Source organism: Ambystoma mexicanum, chromosome 11 (genome assembly GCF_040938575.1).
Source record: "Ambystoma mexicanum isolate Mex_15411 chromosome 11, UKY_AmexF1_1, whole genome shotgun sequence".
In the NCBI taxonomy this organism is placed as follows: domain Eukaryota; kingdom Metazoa; phylum Chordata; class Amphibia; order Caudata; family Ambystomatidae; genus Ambystoma; species Ambystoma mexicanum.
Window position 1 is genome coordinate 1,066,832,673 of NC_090934.1, and position 13,280 is coordinate 1,066,845,952.

General features: G+C 48.3%; 1 long non-coding RNA gene across 1 annotated transcript in view; it reads right to left on the reverse strand.

The window, feature by feature from the left end:
- Window positions 1-362: 362 nt before the first annotated feature.
- LOC138504103 (uncharacterized) overlaps window positions 363-13,280 on the reverse strand; it is a 218,399-nt gene continuing 205,481 nt past the window's right edge. Inside the window, exon 4 of the long non-coding RNA XR_011279776.1 lies at window positions 363-425. This is a non-coding gene — a long non-coding RNA (uncharacterized lncRNA). The remainder of the gene's footprint in view (window positions 426-13,280) is intronic.

Sequence of the window (13,280 nt, forward strand, 5' to 3'; positions counted from 1 at the left end):
CAAGATATATTTCAATAACTCGAAATGGTTATTATTTACATAGTAAGTGTTTATACGGAAAACCTAGTGTGGTTGCAGGATCATGAGAACTGGATTTGCAGACAACGCTTTACTTCTACACAGAAGGTCAGTACAGCAGAGAGATGCAAGTCAGCCTCTAGCCCCAACACGTAATCCGCAGAGGGAGACACGAGGGTGTGCAAGTCACCTCCACCGATTAAAGGCATGCAAATAAAACATAAAATCAACTCATAACACCGGTATTATAAGAACATTCTTATACATATCCAGTAAAATTGTAGCTAAATAAAGTGAAATAAAAACATAGTTGTCTTAAACATGATTGGTGAAGCTGGTGGAGACTATTCATTATTCTCTCCTGAGAATGCAGGTCACTGTGGTGTGTTGTGAATTCTTCTTTACTGCTGATGAGTAAAGCAATGAAAGAGATGAGCAAAGTGGGAAGCCAGTGGCCTACAGATAAATTAACAGCATCTTCTCAATGTCTTGCAAATGTACAGTAATCAATTCAGGTACTTTAAAGATAGACATCTTTTTCTGTTGATTCTACTTAACCATCATTGCTTTTACATTTGTAAAATGGAGAATAATAAAAATTAATGTCCTATTTATTTTTTACTTTATTGGTTAAAGCGCTGACCTAGTTAGAGAGCAGCGGAGCACTGTACAGGGTGTGGCTAACCGGCATTTGGGCTGGCATCATTTAATAGTAGCGCAGTACTGTGAGGTCTGTACGTCACTATGTGCGTTCATTGGAATTAGTCCTTGGTCAGATGTTGTTGCAAGAGCAACGTTTTGAGAGATTTGCGAAATTGGAGAATTGTGGGGGCATTCCAAGCCGACACTAGGATCGATTTCCGGAGGGTGGGTGCATCCTAATCTGATGGAAAAAGCATGTAATTTCTGTGTTAGAGGACGGCAGTGCAAGAAGCAGTGTCATGCCAAGGAGGATCTGGCGATATATCTGGTTCATCTGATGGTAGGTAATTTTAACAAGTAAGTAGATGACTTTAGTTAAAGAGTAGCAAAACCTTTAAAGACGTTTCCAGGATGCGCAAGAACCAATGGGCTCGGGCCAGCCCGAGCCCCTTGAAGGGCGCTGGCCTGCACAGTGAACACTCTCTAGGGCCAGTGCCGGCCCAAAGCAGGGGCCGGCCACGAGCTCCACCTGGTGCTCGCCCACCCCCTAGGAAAAAAAAGAAGAAGCACTCCTGTAATGACCTGGCCAGCAGCAGAGAACGTTATCTGATCGGAGAGCAGAGCAAAACGCATCACAGAGCCTGAGGGCCTGCAGGAGACCTGCTAACTAGGGAAGTGAAACTCCAGCCACTATCAGGCTGAAACGGCACGGTCACCTGTGCCCTGAGATCTGTGGCAGAAAGTCACTAAGACATGTCTGACTTGCATCAGGATGGTGCTAGTGCCCTGGGGCATCAGCGAGGAAGTGCAGGCAGTAAAACCAGCTAGTTTCTCCCCACAAAAGACCATGCTCAGCCAGGATGCCTTTGTGCTAATGCCATAGATAAAAAAGAGCAATTATTCGTACCAGTACTTAATTGTTTTCTATATATGTTTATGTAAATTCAGGAACCGTCCCCAGAGGGCATGTGAGCACTGCGCATTGATAACAGTGAGGGGGTCCTGATTTACAAAGCGTTTTTTAACCCATTGTGAAACGTTTCTGTAAATCAGGCCCAGGGTATCTTACAGAAAAGAGAGCAGACACACAATATGAAAAATGGGACCGTCTACATTAACAACATAAGCAATAGTAATGTAGTGTAGGGATAGTTTTATATTACTGGATGTGGAGCTGTTTTTGCCAATCGCACGGCTGCTTGAAGCTTGGGTCTCTGCAAGTAAAACAGTGGAGATGTGGCTGTGGAAGCAGAACAGATGTTGCTAGGAGCTCGTTAGCTTCATTGGCTCCTGGTTGCTGCACAGATTGTTTGTTTCTTTCTTTATTGATAGAGTGCACCGAACCCTGACGTATCTGGGCGCATTACAAGTTGTATAAGTTATATACAAGACAATGATAAAGGTAGACAGAATATTTACCAAATAATTACAATCAAGAAAAAACAAAAGTTGCGCACAGAAATATCCATTGGCTTATGCAAAGAACAGATTTAAACATCCTGTGATTAAATTCAAAGCCCTCTGCATCATCCACAAGGCTGTCTGGGCCCGGGGTCCACACTATCTTCAACTTTATCTTACTAAATACTCTCCCTTGAGACCACTTTGTTCCTCTGGCACCAACACTTTGTGTGTAAAGCATTTTGCTAAACGGAGGGTAGGTGGTGATCACTTCCTCAGCTGGCTCCCTCCTATGTAACAGCCTCCCCCTGCCTCTGCGCCTTGAGCTGGACTTACTTAAATTCCAGAAGCTCCTCAAGACCTTCCTCTTCACCTTCTCATTTCCATCTTCTCTTCTCTGCTGATCCCACAGTTGCTGTGATTGGTATCCGGGGCCCTTATGCATCCTCGGGCCTGTGACCTCCCACACCCAACCAGCCCAGCTCCTGTCTTTCCACAGCACTTGCCTTGGCACACCCTCCGCCCTGGCTGATCACACTTACTCCTAACGTGGCCCTTGGCCATGTAGCACTCAACAACCCAAGCACTTCATCTGTGGCTCACCCATGTGCCTGGACTCCCCAGCATGCACCGCCTCTGCCGGTTTCCTTGCTGCACTTGCACGTTCCGAAGAAGGCATAGTAGGTTCGTCCTTCCTCCTTTTCTCGCCACTGCTCTTATTAATTATTGTGTTATGTAATGTATATTACTCCCTCGTCCCCCCTTACCCTGGGGGTGCTTCGAAACAGTATTTTACTTGCTGTATAAGTGCCTAACAAGCAAAAAATAAATAAATACATAAATTGTGCGAGGTACGCCATCTTTTAACGTTGTCTGAGCTGGTGTGCTCATATGTGGTTTGCATTAGGGTGTTGCTGAATGTTGGCGTTCAGCAAGCAGGAGCCGTTGTCTGCCTGCAGTTTAGTGAATGGGTACAGCGAGTTGGCAAAGGTGTATGGTAGAGTTGAGATTATCGACTTAAGTGCTATTTTGTGTGGTGATTGTTGTTTGGAGGCAGGGCAGCAGGTAGGGGGTGGTATTGTAAAGTTGTGTGGCGGCAGGACAGGAAGTCAGGCAGTGCTGCCGGCCCAGGACACCAGGAGCATGGGGGCAGCCGGCAGGAAGAAGGCTCTCCATTTCCCATAAAGTGCGGTTTGCATGACTTGCTGTGGATTGCATGGACAGTATGAGCCAAGGAGCAGCATTTCAATGTGGAGGTAAGGGCAAAGTTTGTGTTCGTGCTTGTTCGTGCTTTCTATTGTGCTTTTATTTCCCGAATCCCTTTCCCACAGCCCCTTTTGTGACCCTGACACTGCCCCCCATTTCTCATTTTGTGCAGCCATTTGCCGGGCTTGGCCCATGTTGGGCCCCCAGAGCCAGGCCAGACCCCCAGGTTCGAACGTGGCTTGGCTGTACCCTAGAGTTCCCTGGCTTCCCCAGCTGTAGTTAAATTAAGGAAGAAATCCTGAGGCATGCCCGAAATCGGAGCGCTCAGGAATGGCTGATGTTGGGCAGAAATATCGTTTGAGAAGATGGTAGATGTAGCTTAGAGAATTGAATAGGGCACCTAGTTTGTGAGGGATCTTAGGGAAAACACTACACTTCGGTTGGTGCGGATTGAATGGTAACAAGTTGTATTTGACAAGAAAGTTGATAAGTCAGGGAAGCCGGGAGATGTGGCTGCATGGAATCAACACTGCATCTTGTATTGTATTGTATTGTTTTTGGTTATTTATATAGCGCTCTTTCCCCCATTGTATGACCTCAATGCGCTTTTTTCCTTGGTTGGAACACCCTCTGTGACCATAGTCGATGTGGTTGGAAATTCTAGGGAGTTTAGTTTAGGAGATGCATGTGTGCATGTTGCCGTTCTAAGACTTGGGTGGCTGACAAAGCTTGACTAAGCAGCCCAGGAAAGGTCAAACACATGGGTGGGTGCTGTTGAGGGTTGGAGATAGAGTGCTATTCTTGGGAGAGTCTCTGCGAGGCCAGCTATCGGGCGATGGTCGCTGTATGCTAGTGGCAGAGGTGTTGAGGTATGTCAGGTGTTTCAGTCTGCATGGCTATGTGTGAATCTAGGCCGGATGTGCTTAGCCGTAGCCGTAGTCTATCGTACATGGATGCTTGGCCGTGCCTGCGGCCTGTGTCCACACTTGTGGTGTGAGACATACGTACCGTAGGCTGCGAGATTGCTTATTTGCCCAGGTCTAGAATTGATATACCAATGGGGGTAGGTTTCACACTGTAGCAGGTATCCTCATATGATCAACAGAGAGGGAGCCTAAACCTGGATTTGAGGATCCTGTGCAGTGGGAGAGAGGCCCATGCCTCACAGTGCAGTAAGTGTAAGCATATGGTAAACGAAGACGAGGGCTACGCCAAGACTCAAGAGTCCCATATAGTGGGAGAGAGGCCCAGATATCACAATGCAGCTTGCTTCATCATACAGTAAACAAAGATGGAGGCTGTACCTATATTTGAGTATCCTGTATAATGGGCAGGAGGCCCAGGTTTAAAGTGTAGAAGGCCTCAACATATAGTAAGCAAAAGGAGGAGGCTACAACTCTATTCTAGAATCCCGCAGGGGCATGGTAAGAATGTTGCGAGTGTAGCCACAGCGAAAATTGCTGGCTTACCTGGAGTGCTTGATGGGTGGGAGTGTTGTTGTCAGTAGGTTGATAGTGGATCAGGAGTGTCACAACGCAAGCTGCGGGCTTACCTGGAGTACTAGTCGGCTGGCAGTGTTGTTGAGCGATATGTGGTGGTGTGTCAGGTGAAACCGCTGCAAGAGCTGCCAGACCCTGAGTTGTGATTGTAGTGGGGGAGTTTATTAGAGGTGTATTCGCAGGGTGCGGTGGATTAGGAGAGTATTGGGAAGAGTGAGGTTTTAAGGGCCTTCCTGAATTTCAGGTGGTTTTCAGTGTTGCAAATGTGTAAGGGAAGTGAATTCCAGATGAATGGCGCTTGGATGGAGAAGAAGGAACCGCCAAGCCTTATGGAGCTGTTGGGTGGGATCACAAGGCGAAATGCAGTGCGAGATCTGAGGTTCCTGGAAGGATGGTAGGGGACAATTTTGTCTCTGAGGAATTCAGGCCCAGCGTTGTGGATAGCGTGGTGGGTGATACACATGGCTTTGAAGGTGGTGCGTTGAGCAATAGGGAGCCAGTGGAGGACTCTCAGGGTAGGGCTGATGTGTTCTCTGGTGAGCAGGTTAATGAGCAGGCGTGCTGCTGCATTTTGGATTCTTTGGAGTTTCCTTAGTTGGGATGCCGGGGCTCCTAGATAGAGACAGTTTGCATAGTCTAGGTGGGAGAGGATGATGGAATTGATGGCCGAGAAACGCTGGGGATAGGTGAGGTAGGGTAAGATCCGCCTGAGGATACATTGGCGGAAGAAACATGTTTTGGATACGCTCGTGGTGTGTTGGGTGAGGGATAGATTTGAGTCAAATTCGCATACAAGGTTTTTACCACGTTGGAGGGTGCCGGTGCCCGTCCTAGTGAGACAAACATTGCCCCAACCCTTTCAATAACAGTTATAACATAAACAAAACTTTTCCTCAATAGCCACTGCTATTTGTGATGTGTCTCCAGCACCTAAGGGAGCCCACCAGGTGAGCAGTGGGATCTTCTCCAGTCTCCTATCCTTTCTCCGTGGGCCTGTGTCTGGCGCAACCTCTGGCGATTGTTCGTACCAGTAAGAGCAGGCTCCATAATCGGTCTGCTAGTCATGAGCAGGCTTCGGCTGTCGCCCCGCTCGCGTGGGTCCTCCGAGTAGTTTTCAAAAGTCAAGTGTCCCCTGAGCCGTCGGCAAAGCCGAATCTTAGTGGCCTCATATTGTTTCCTCTTACTATGAACCAAAGTGGTATGAACCGTGTATATGGCCAGATTGGAGTTAATTCTATGGATTTTGCCTCCTTGTCAGGAGAACTTCAAAATACTCTCTAAAATTAAGGATTTTGGTTATAATCGGTCTTGGTGGGGATCCTGGAGATGGCCTTCTGGCCAATGCACTGTTCACTTTTTCCACCGTGAAAACCTCGAGACAGCTTGCCAGGCCCTATTTCGTGGACCAGCATGTTTTCCACAAAGTTGGCCTGTCCCCTCCCCCCTCTGTCATACCCAGTATCCGTACATTGTTCCTTCTAGCTGTTCCTTCCACCTCCTCCACCTTATCTTCCAAAGTCGTTGTCCTACTAATCAAGGTCCTCATCTACTGTTACGCTCACCTGACTCCCATGGAGGCGCAGGCCTGGTTTGGAGTGCTGTTGCCTCTTCTATGGTGAAGCGCAGGACTCGGAAGATGGACAGGACCGGACCCTCTAATCTGACTTGTCTGGCTCGCAGAAATATCCTTCTGTGTGTGAAAAGGGAGTATTAACAATCTGTGGGATAATGTGTAAGCCTCCCACTCCCTTCTCACCCTCCACGAAACCCTTCTGCGATTCCCTGTGAAGTCTCACCTTAGGGTCTGAAAGGACAAGCTCTCCATCCTGCTTCTGATGCAGGGGCGCGTTGTAATCCAGTTACTTCACTGGATCTTGGATTGTAGAGAGTTCAAGTTTGCTTGACCTTCCCGGTAAAATACTGTGAGAATTCTGTTTATAAGTATGAGCCCGAAATAATAATTGTCCGTTGTCTCTATTTCAGGTGCAGAACAAAGATTCCGAGATGAGCAATGGAACCGACGAAGGAAACTCAGGTGAGTTGTTTGATGAGAGGTTCCTTTAGTGTCCTTGCATTAATACACTAATCCTTGTGTCTTTTTTCCCCATAGGGGCCGGGGTTTGGAAATGCCGGAGATATGGCACCGACCCGAAGTGAGAGGTGCAGTTCCAGTAGATATCAGGTAAGTCTTTAATGAGCGTTCAGGTAATGTCTTAGCATTCGCTCACTAACGCTGATGTCTCTTTTTTCCCCTTAGCGGCCGGGGTCCGGAAATGCCAGGATGCGGCACCAACCCGAAATGAAGTGGGAATGACCCGACAGGTAAGTCTTATGATGGAAAATTAAGGTTTTCTTATTCTCTTCCCTAGCTCACCTTTGTTCTTGTCTTTTTCTCCCTAGGCGCTGAAATGTGGCTGCGGATCCAGATGGTCGCTGATTAACATGGAGGCGCCCAGTAAAGGTGAGTGGAATGCGGCGCTGCAGCGATCGATGCAATGTGCTTTTAAAATGAATGTCTTCCTTTTCAGGATCGTCGGCGAAATGTCTCCGGGATGCGGTTTAGCAGGTAAGGACTCTTCTTTCTTCTATTCTCTTCTCTTCTCCCTTTGCAGGTGTTCCAGGATGCTGGCGGGCGTGGCAGAAGTCAGGATGCAGGAGCAGACACGGTGAGCGTCCAGCTGCTAGATGCAGAACAACGCGAAGCGCAAGTTGCTGCTTGGGCGTGGCTTAAATAGCCTTCAAAGTAGTTCCAGGTATGTATCCTTCCTCTCAGGTATGTATTCTTCCTCCGGCCACACCCGTGTGGTTAAGTAGTCCCCAAAGATAAAGTAGTCCCATTCAGGCCTCTAGATGGCCTGGATGTTGCAGCATGGTCTGCATCAGGTAAGTTTACACCAAGCACCTTTCTACACAAAGTAATTTTTTATGAGCCTGGCGCCTACAGGACTATTGTCCAATATGAGCCTGGCGCCAAAGGCGCCAGGACTGAGTCCAAAGGGCCCCTATTTGGGGCTGCTGAGACTTCCCTCGGGGACATGATGTCTGCCTCTGGGGTAGCTGGGCCTGGTCTGGCTCCTTGGAGGTAGGCATCATGACAGTACCCCCTCCCAAGGCCCCTCCCAAGGTTGTTCTCTCCGGGGGTTTTGGCTTGTTTGGGTATTTTCGGTGGAATTTTTGTATTAATCGCGGCGCGTGTACATGGTCACTTGGTTCCCAAGATCTCTCCTGAGGTCCATACCCCTTCCAATCAACTAGATAGAAGAGTTTTGACTTTAACACCTTGGAGTCCAATATGTCTTTAACTTCAAATTCTAACTCCCCATCAATCTGAATTGGTTCTGGTGGTTTGATCAGTCTGGTTCCTGGTTGCACCGGTTTCAACAGTGAGGCGTGAAAAACGGGATGAATTTGCATGTTCGCTGGTAGATCGAGTTTAAAGGCCACCGGGTTGATTATAGCTTTAATGGGATAGGGTCCTATGTATCTGGGGTTGAAAGTCCGCGGTCCTTTGAGAGGTAAATGTCTAGTTGCTAGCCACACCTGGTCCCCTATTTGGTACGGAGGTGCTTCACTTCGATGTAAATCAGCATTTTCTTTGTACTTTCTCTTGGCTTGCTGAAGATGAGTCGTAGCTTCTTTGAAAGCTCGGGTTATCGTGGAATGCAAATTATCTACCGCAGGCATTTCCAGGTTTTGAGGAGGGTCCAGGTCTGAGGTTCGAGGATGATGACCATACAAGGTGTAAAAAGGGGTTTGTCCTGTTTCAGAATGTACAGAATTGTTATATGCATATTCTGCGATCCAATGAATGTCTTTCCAATTGCATTCAGATTGGTGCAACATACACTGAAGATATTGTTCAAGGGTTTGGTTAGTTCTCTCGGTTTGGCCATCGGTCTGGGGATGGTGACTAGTGGATAGTCGTACATCAATTTGTGCCAGTTGACAACATTTCCTCCAAAAATGGGAAATAAACTGGCTTCCTCGATCTGAGACTAATATGGATGGAAAACCATGCATACGAACTATGTTCTCCAGAAATTCCTTGGCCAAGATGGAGGCTGAGGGTAGCCCTTTTAAAGGGATAAAATGGGCCATTTTGGAGAACAGATCCACAATCACCAAGATAGTGTTGTATCCATAGCAAGGAGGCAGGTCGGTAATAAAGTCCATCGACAAGGTGTGCCATGGTGCCGGTGGAATATCCAAAGGTTGTAGAAGACCGGCTGGTCTTTTCTTTTGACCTTTATTTTGGGCGCAAACTCCGCAAGACATCACAAAAGATTTTATGTCTTTTCTCCAGGATGGCCACCAGAATTGTCGTTTGATCTTTTCCTCAGTTTTAGCGATACCAGGATGTCCTTCCATTAAGGTATCATGATGATGGGCAATAACAAGTTCTTGCAGTTCTTTGTTAGGCAGAAATAATCGCCCCTGGAAGTACAGTAAATAGTTATTAACGGAAAAGTGTGACCCCTTTTGGCTCCATTCTTGTAAGGCTGTGGAGTCTAATAGTTTAACTCGAGTTTGAACGTCTTCAATAGTTTGTAAAGAGGTCAAACCCAAAATTCTCTGTTCAGGTATAATCGGTACTGGTTCTAAGTTCGAATTTGTTTCTTCCATCCCAATCCGAGATAAAGCGTCCGCTTTGCCATTCTTGCAACCAGGGCGATATGTGATTACAAAATCAAATTCCGCAAAGAATAAGGCCCACCGGAGTTGACGTGATGATTGGGCTTTGGCCGTCTTTAAATATTGCAAATTTCTGTGATCTGTAATCACCGTGATGGTGTGTCTTGCGCCGAGGAGGTAATGACGCCAAGCTTTGAAGGCGGACTTAATAGCTAGTAACTCCTTGTCGGTGGTTGCGTAATTAATTTCAGGAGTCGAGAATTTTCTGGACCAAAAGGCTACAGGGTGTAGTTGGTTAGTTATAGGATCCCTTTGAGACAGGACAGCTTCCATGGCTAAGCTGGATGCCTCGGTTTCAACAATGTAAGGGAGATCTGGGCGTGGATGCTTCAACACAGGTGCGGAGGTGAATTTAGTCTTTAGGTCTTGAAAGGCCTGTTCTGCCTCATGAGTCCATTCGAAGCGTTTATTCTTCCGTAAGAGAGCTGTGATGGGTTGGACCACTCGAGAAAATTCCGGGATGAATCTTCGATAAAAATTGGCAAAACCAAGCATGCTCTGAACCCCCTTCACAGAGCTAGGAGATGGCCATTTGAGGATGGCGTCCACCTTTCGCGAGTCCATTCGGACTCCTTTAGGTGTCAGGATGAATCCGAGAAACTCGACTTCTGTGGTATGAAAAACGCATTTTTCGAGTTTTGCAAACAGTTTGTGCTGGCGCAATTTTTCAAGAACTGCCCTGACATGTTTTCTGTGATAGGATTCCGAAGAGGAGTACACCAGAATGTCGTCGATATATACGATGACACAAACATCGATAAGTTCCCGAAGAACATCATTCATAAAGTATTGATAGGCGGCAGGTGCGTTGCACAATCCGAAGGGCATCACCTGATATTCAAAGAGCCCATATTTGGTGCGGAATGCAGTCTTCCATTCGTCGCCTTCTTTTATACGCACCAGGTGATAAGCTCCCCGGAGATCTAACTTGGTGTATATACAAGCATCTTTTCCCTGGTCGAGAAGTTCAGGGATCAGAGGCAGAGGATAACGATTCTTAATCGTTATTTGATTTAGGGCGCGGTAGTCAATACATGTTCTAAGGTCGCCTTCTTTTTTCGGCACGAAGAACAGAGCTGAGGAAACAGGAGACTTTGACGGGCGAATAAAACCATTGGCAAGGTACTGATCTAAATACTGACGCAAGTGAAGGTTCTCAGGTTCAGTAAGAGCATAAATCCTACTACAAAGCGGTTGAGCATTGGGTACCAGATCGATTTGACAATCGTACGACCGGTGGGGAGGTAACGTGTTGGCCTGTTCTTTTTGGAAAACGTCTTGGAATTCTTGGTACTCAGCCAGTAGTTGTATAGTGGCGGAAGTTACTGAGGCCAAGCCCATATTTGGATTTCTTGGATAACAAGTTTGTTCACGGGGGGCGTGGCTAGCTGGCCATGTGAGGAGAGGTGTTTCCTGGAGGTGCTCCGGCGATCCGGAATTGATCCGTTATTTAAGTGCATTTGCAGCAGCCTACTATGACTGAAAAAGCAGGAAGATACATATGAAGATCGGGTGCACTCCTGGAAGAGATCTTATGCCCACTGGACACATGTGCGCTGAATGGTGAACATCGCGGACATTTCTATGCCCTGAGTTCTAAGCGACCCAAAATGGCGGCACAGAACAAAGGATCCAGCAAGAAACACCGAGGCTGCACCTTGAGTGTGTGAGCGGCTGGGCGCGACGGGCGACCGTGGACAGCAAACACGTACGGTGTTATTATACAACTGTAGCGTATGAGGCACCCGAAGTGAACGGACTGCCTGACGCGAAGCAAAATCTCGTAGCGCGGTATAAGAAACAGAAGTGGTCTGACTGCTGTCGGTCCGATCGTACGGCTGCCGCCGGCTACCACGCCAAGTGAATGGAACAAATACATTGTTGCGTACGCCTCGGCAACAATAGCGAGATCTGAAAACACTTGCGTATGATCCTGAGGACTGGGAGCGATCACATGTGCATTGGACAGTGCACATCATAAACATTGAAGCGTTCCGAAGCATACGCGATGCAAAATGGCGGCACAGAACAGAGGGTTAAGTGAGGAACACTGATACAGCACCTTAAGCGCATGAGCGTCTGGGCGCTATCGGAGTGGACTGAATGGGCGACCTCGTACTGTAAAATTACTGCATATACGTACAGTAACGTTTATGCAGCAAAAGTGTTTGTGGTGCCCGTAGTGCATAGAACACCAGGTACGAAATATAATCTTGCTGCCCGGACACCGCTGAGATACCTGTGCATGAGACTGAAGGGGTCTGATTACTGCGGACGAACAAAACTGAGCATAGGGTCCGACTTGTTGCCGGCTGTTATGACAAGGGGACAGTGCAGATACACTGCTACGAGTGTAATACCTGGCAACAATAGTGAGACCTGAAAATACCCACGTGTGACCCAGAGAACCAGAAACAAATCCATGTTGATTGGACCAGGAATCATGGCGCCTGTGCCCCTCTGTGTGCAGGGAGCTGAGAGGAGCGTGTAGCTATGGTGGAGGCCTTTTATGGAAGCCAGCGTTCACACTGCAAACTGGTGATAAATGTTGCTGTGGGTCGCAAAGCGCATGCAGACCCCAACAGGGCACTGCTGGGAATAGTGCCCCAGACCCACTTGGAGGGCACCATTGCGAGAACCCAAAAGAAGCAAGAGAACAGAGAGTGAAACTGACAACAGCACGGAGAAAGGCATTCGCTTAGCAGGGGTAACACGATTTCCTCATGTCACATGCAGTTGGACCAAATCATTAGAATTCAAGCAGAAAACGAGGAACCACCTGTGCAGAAGAGGCGCAGCTGACCAGACATGCTGAGCAATGCGACTAGATGGCCCAAGGGGCTAATTATTGATTGTACATGGCCTCCTGTATAAGCAGAATTGCAGTGGTGGATAGCAAGAAACGGACAGAAAGATGCACCCACTGCAAGAGACAATCACACGCAGGCCTTCTTACAGAACTATGGCGACGACATTGGAAGGTCGGGTGAGGTCCTGCGCAGAGAGCCCCTGTTGGACTGCAGGTCCTGATCCTAATAACAGGGAAGGAAGGCATGACTGGATTTGTGGAGCGCTGCTGATGGACTAGGGTGTGCCGGGCAGGAGGCTGGCAGGGCTTTTGAGGTCCTGAGGCCCCCGTGCTCGGGTAGGGCCCTGGATATCATAACGGAGTGTGCGTCCCCCAGCCCCCTACTTGTGGATCATAGGAGGTCGGCGGACCCCTGACATACGGCTGCGGCGCCATGTCTAATAAGCCTCTCTGACAAAAAGTGAAGCAACCTACGCTGGACGAATTTGCCAGAACACCGCCGGGCCCGGAAAGTGCCAAGAGCAAAGACAAGCCCCCCGCAAGTAGCATGGCCGCTGCGGGTACGAATCAGGAGGTCCTGGCTGCGATTGCGGACCTGAAAGCAGACTTGAAAGCGGCCCGGGAGGCCAAGCTCGAAATAGTGGTGTCCGAATTGAAAGCAGCGTTGGACCTTAAGGTCGGAGAAGTGCAGGAGGAGGTGAATCTACTCCGACAAGATGTAAGGTCCCTGGCGGAGCGCACAGAGAGCCTGGAGAAAGAGGGGAGTTCGAACACAGCGGACTGTGCCTCACACAAGTTGGAACTGCATGCCCTGGTGCAAAGAGTGGGTAACCTGGAGAGTAGGGCAGAGGAAGCGGAAGGACGCGCCCGGAGGAACAACCTCCGCATCGTGGGTATACCAGAGGGAACAGAAGGCCACAACCCCACAGAGTTTGTCGGAAACATGTTGCTACAGGAGATAACCGGAGGAGCTCTGTCTCAAGGATTTGCCGTGGAACGGGCACATAGGGCTC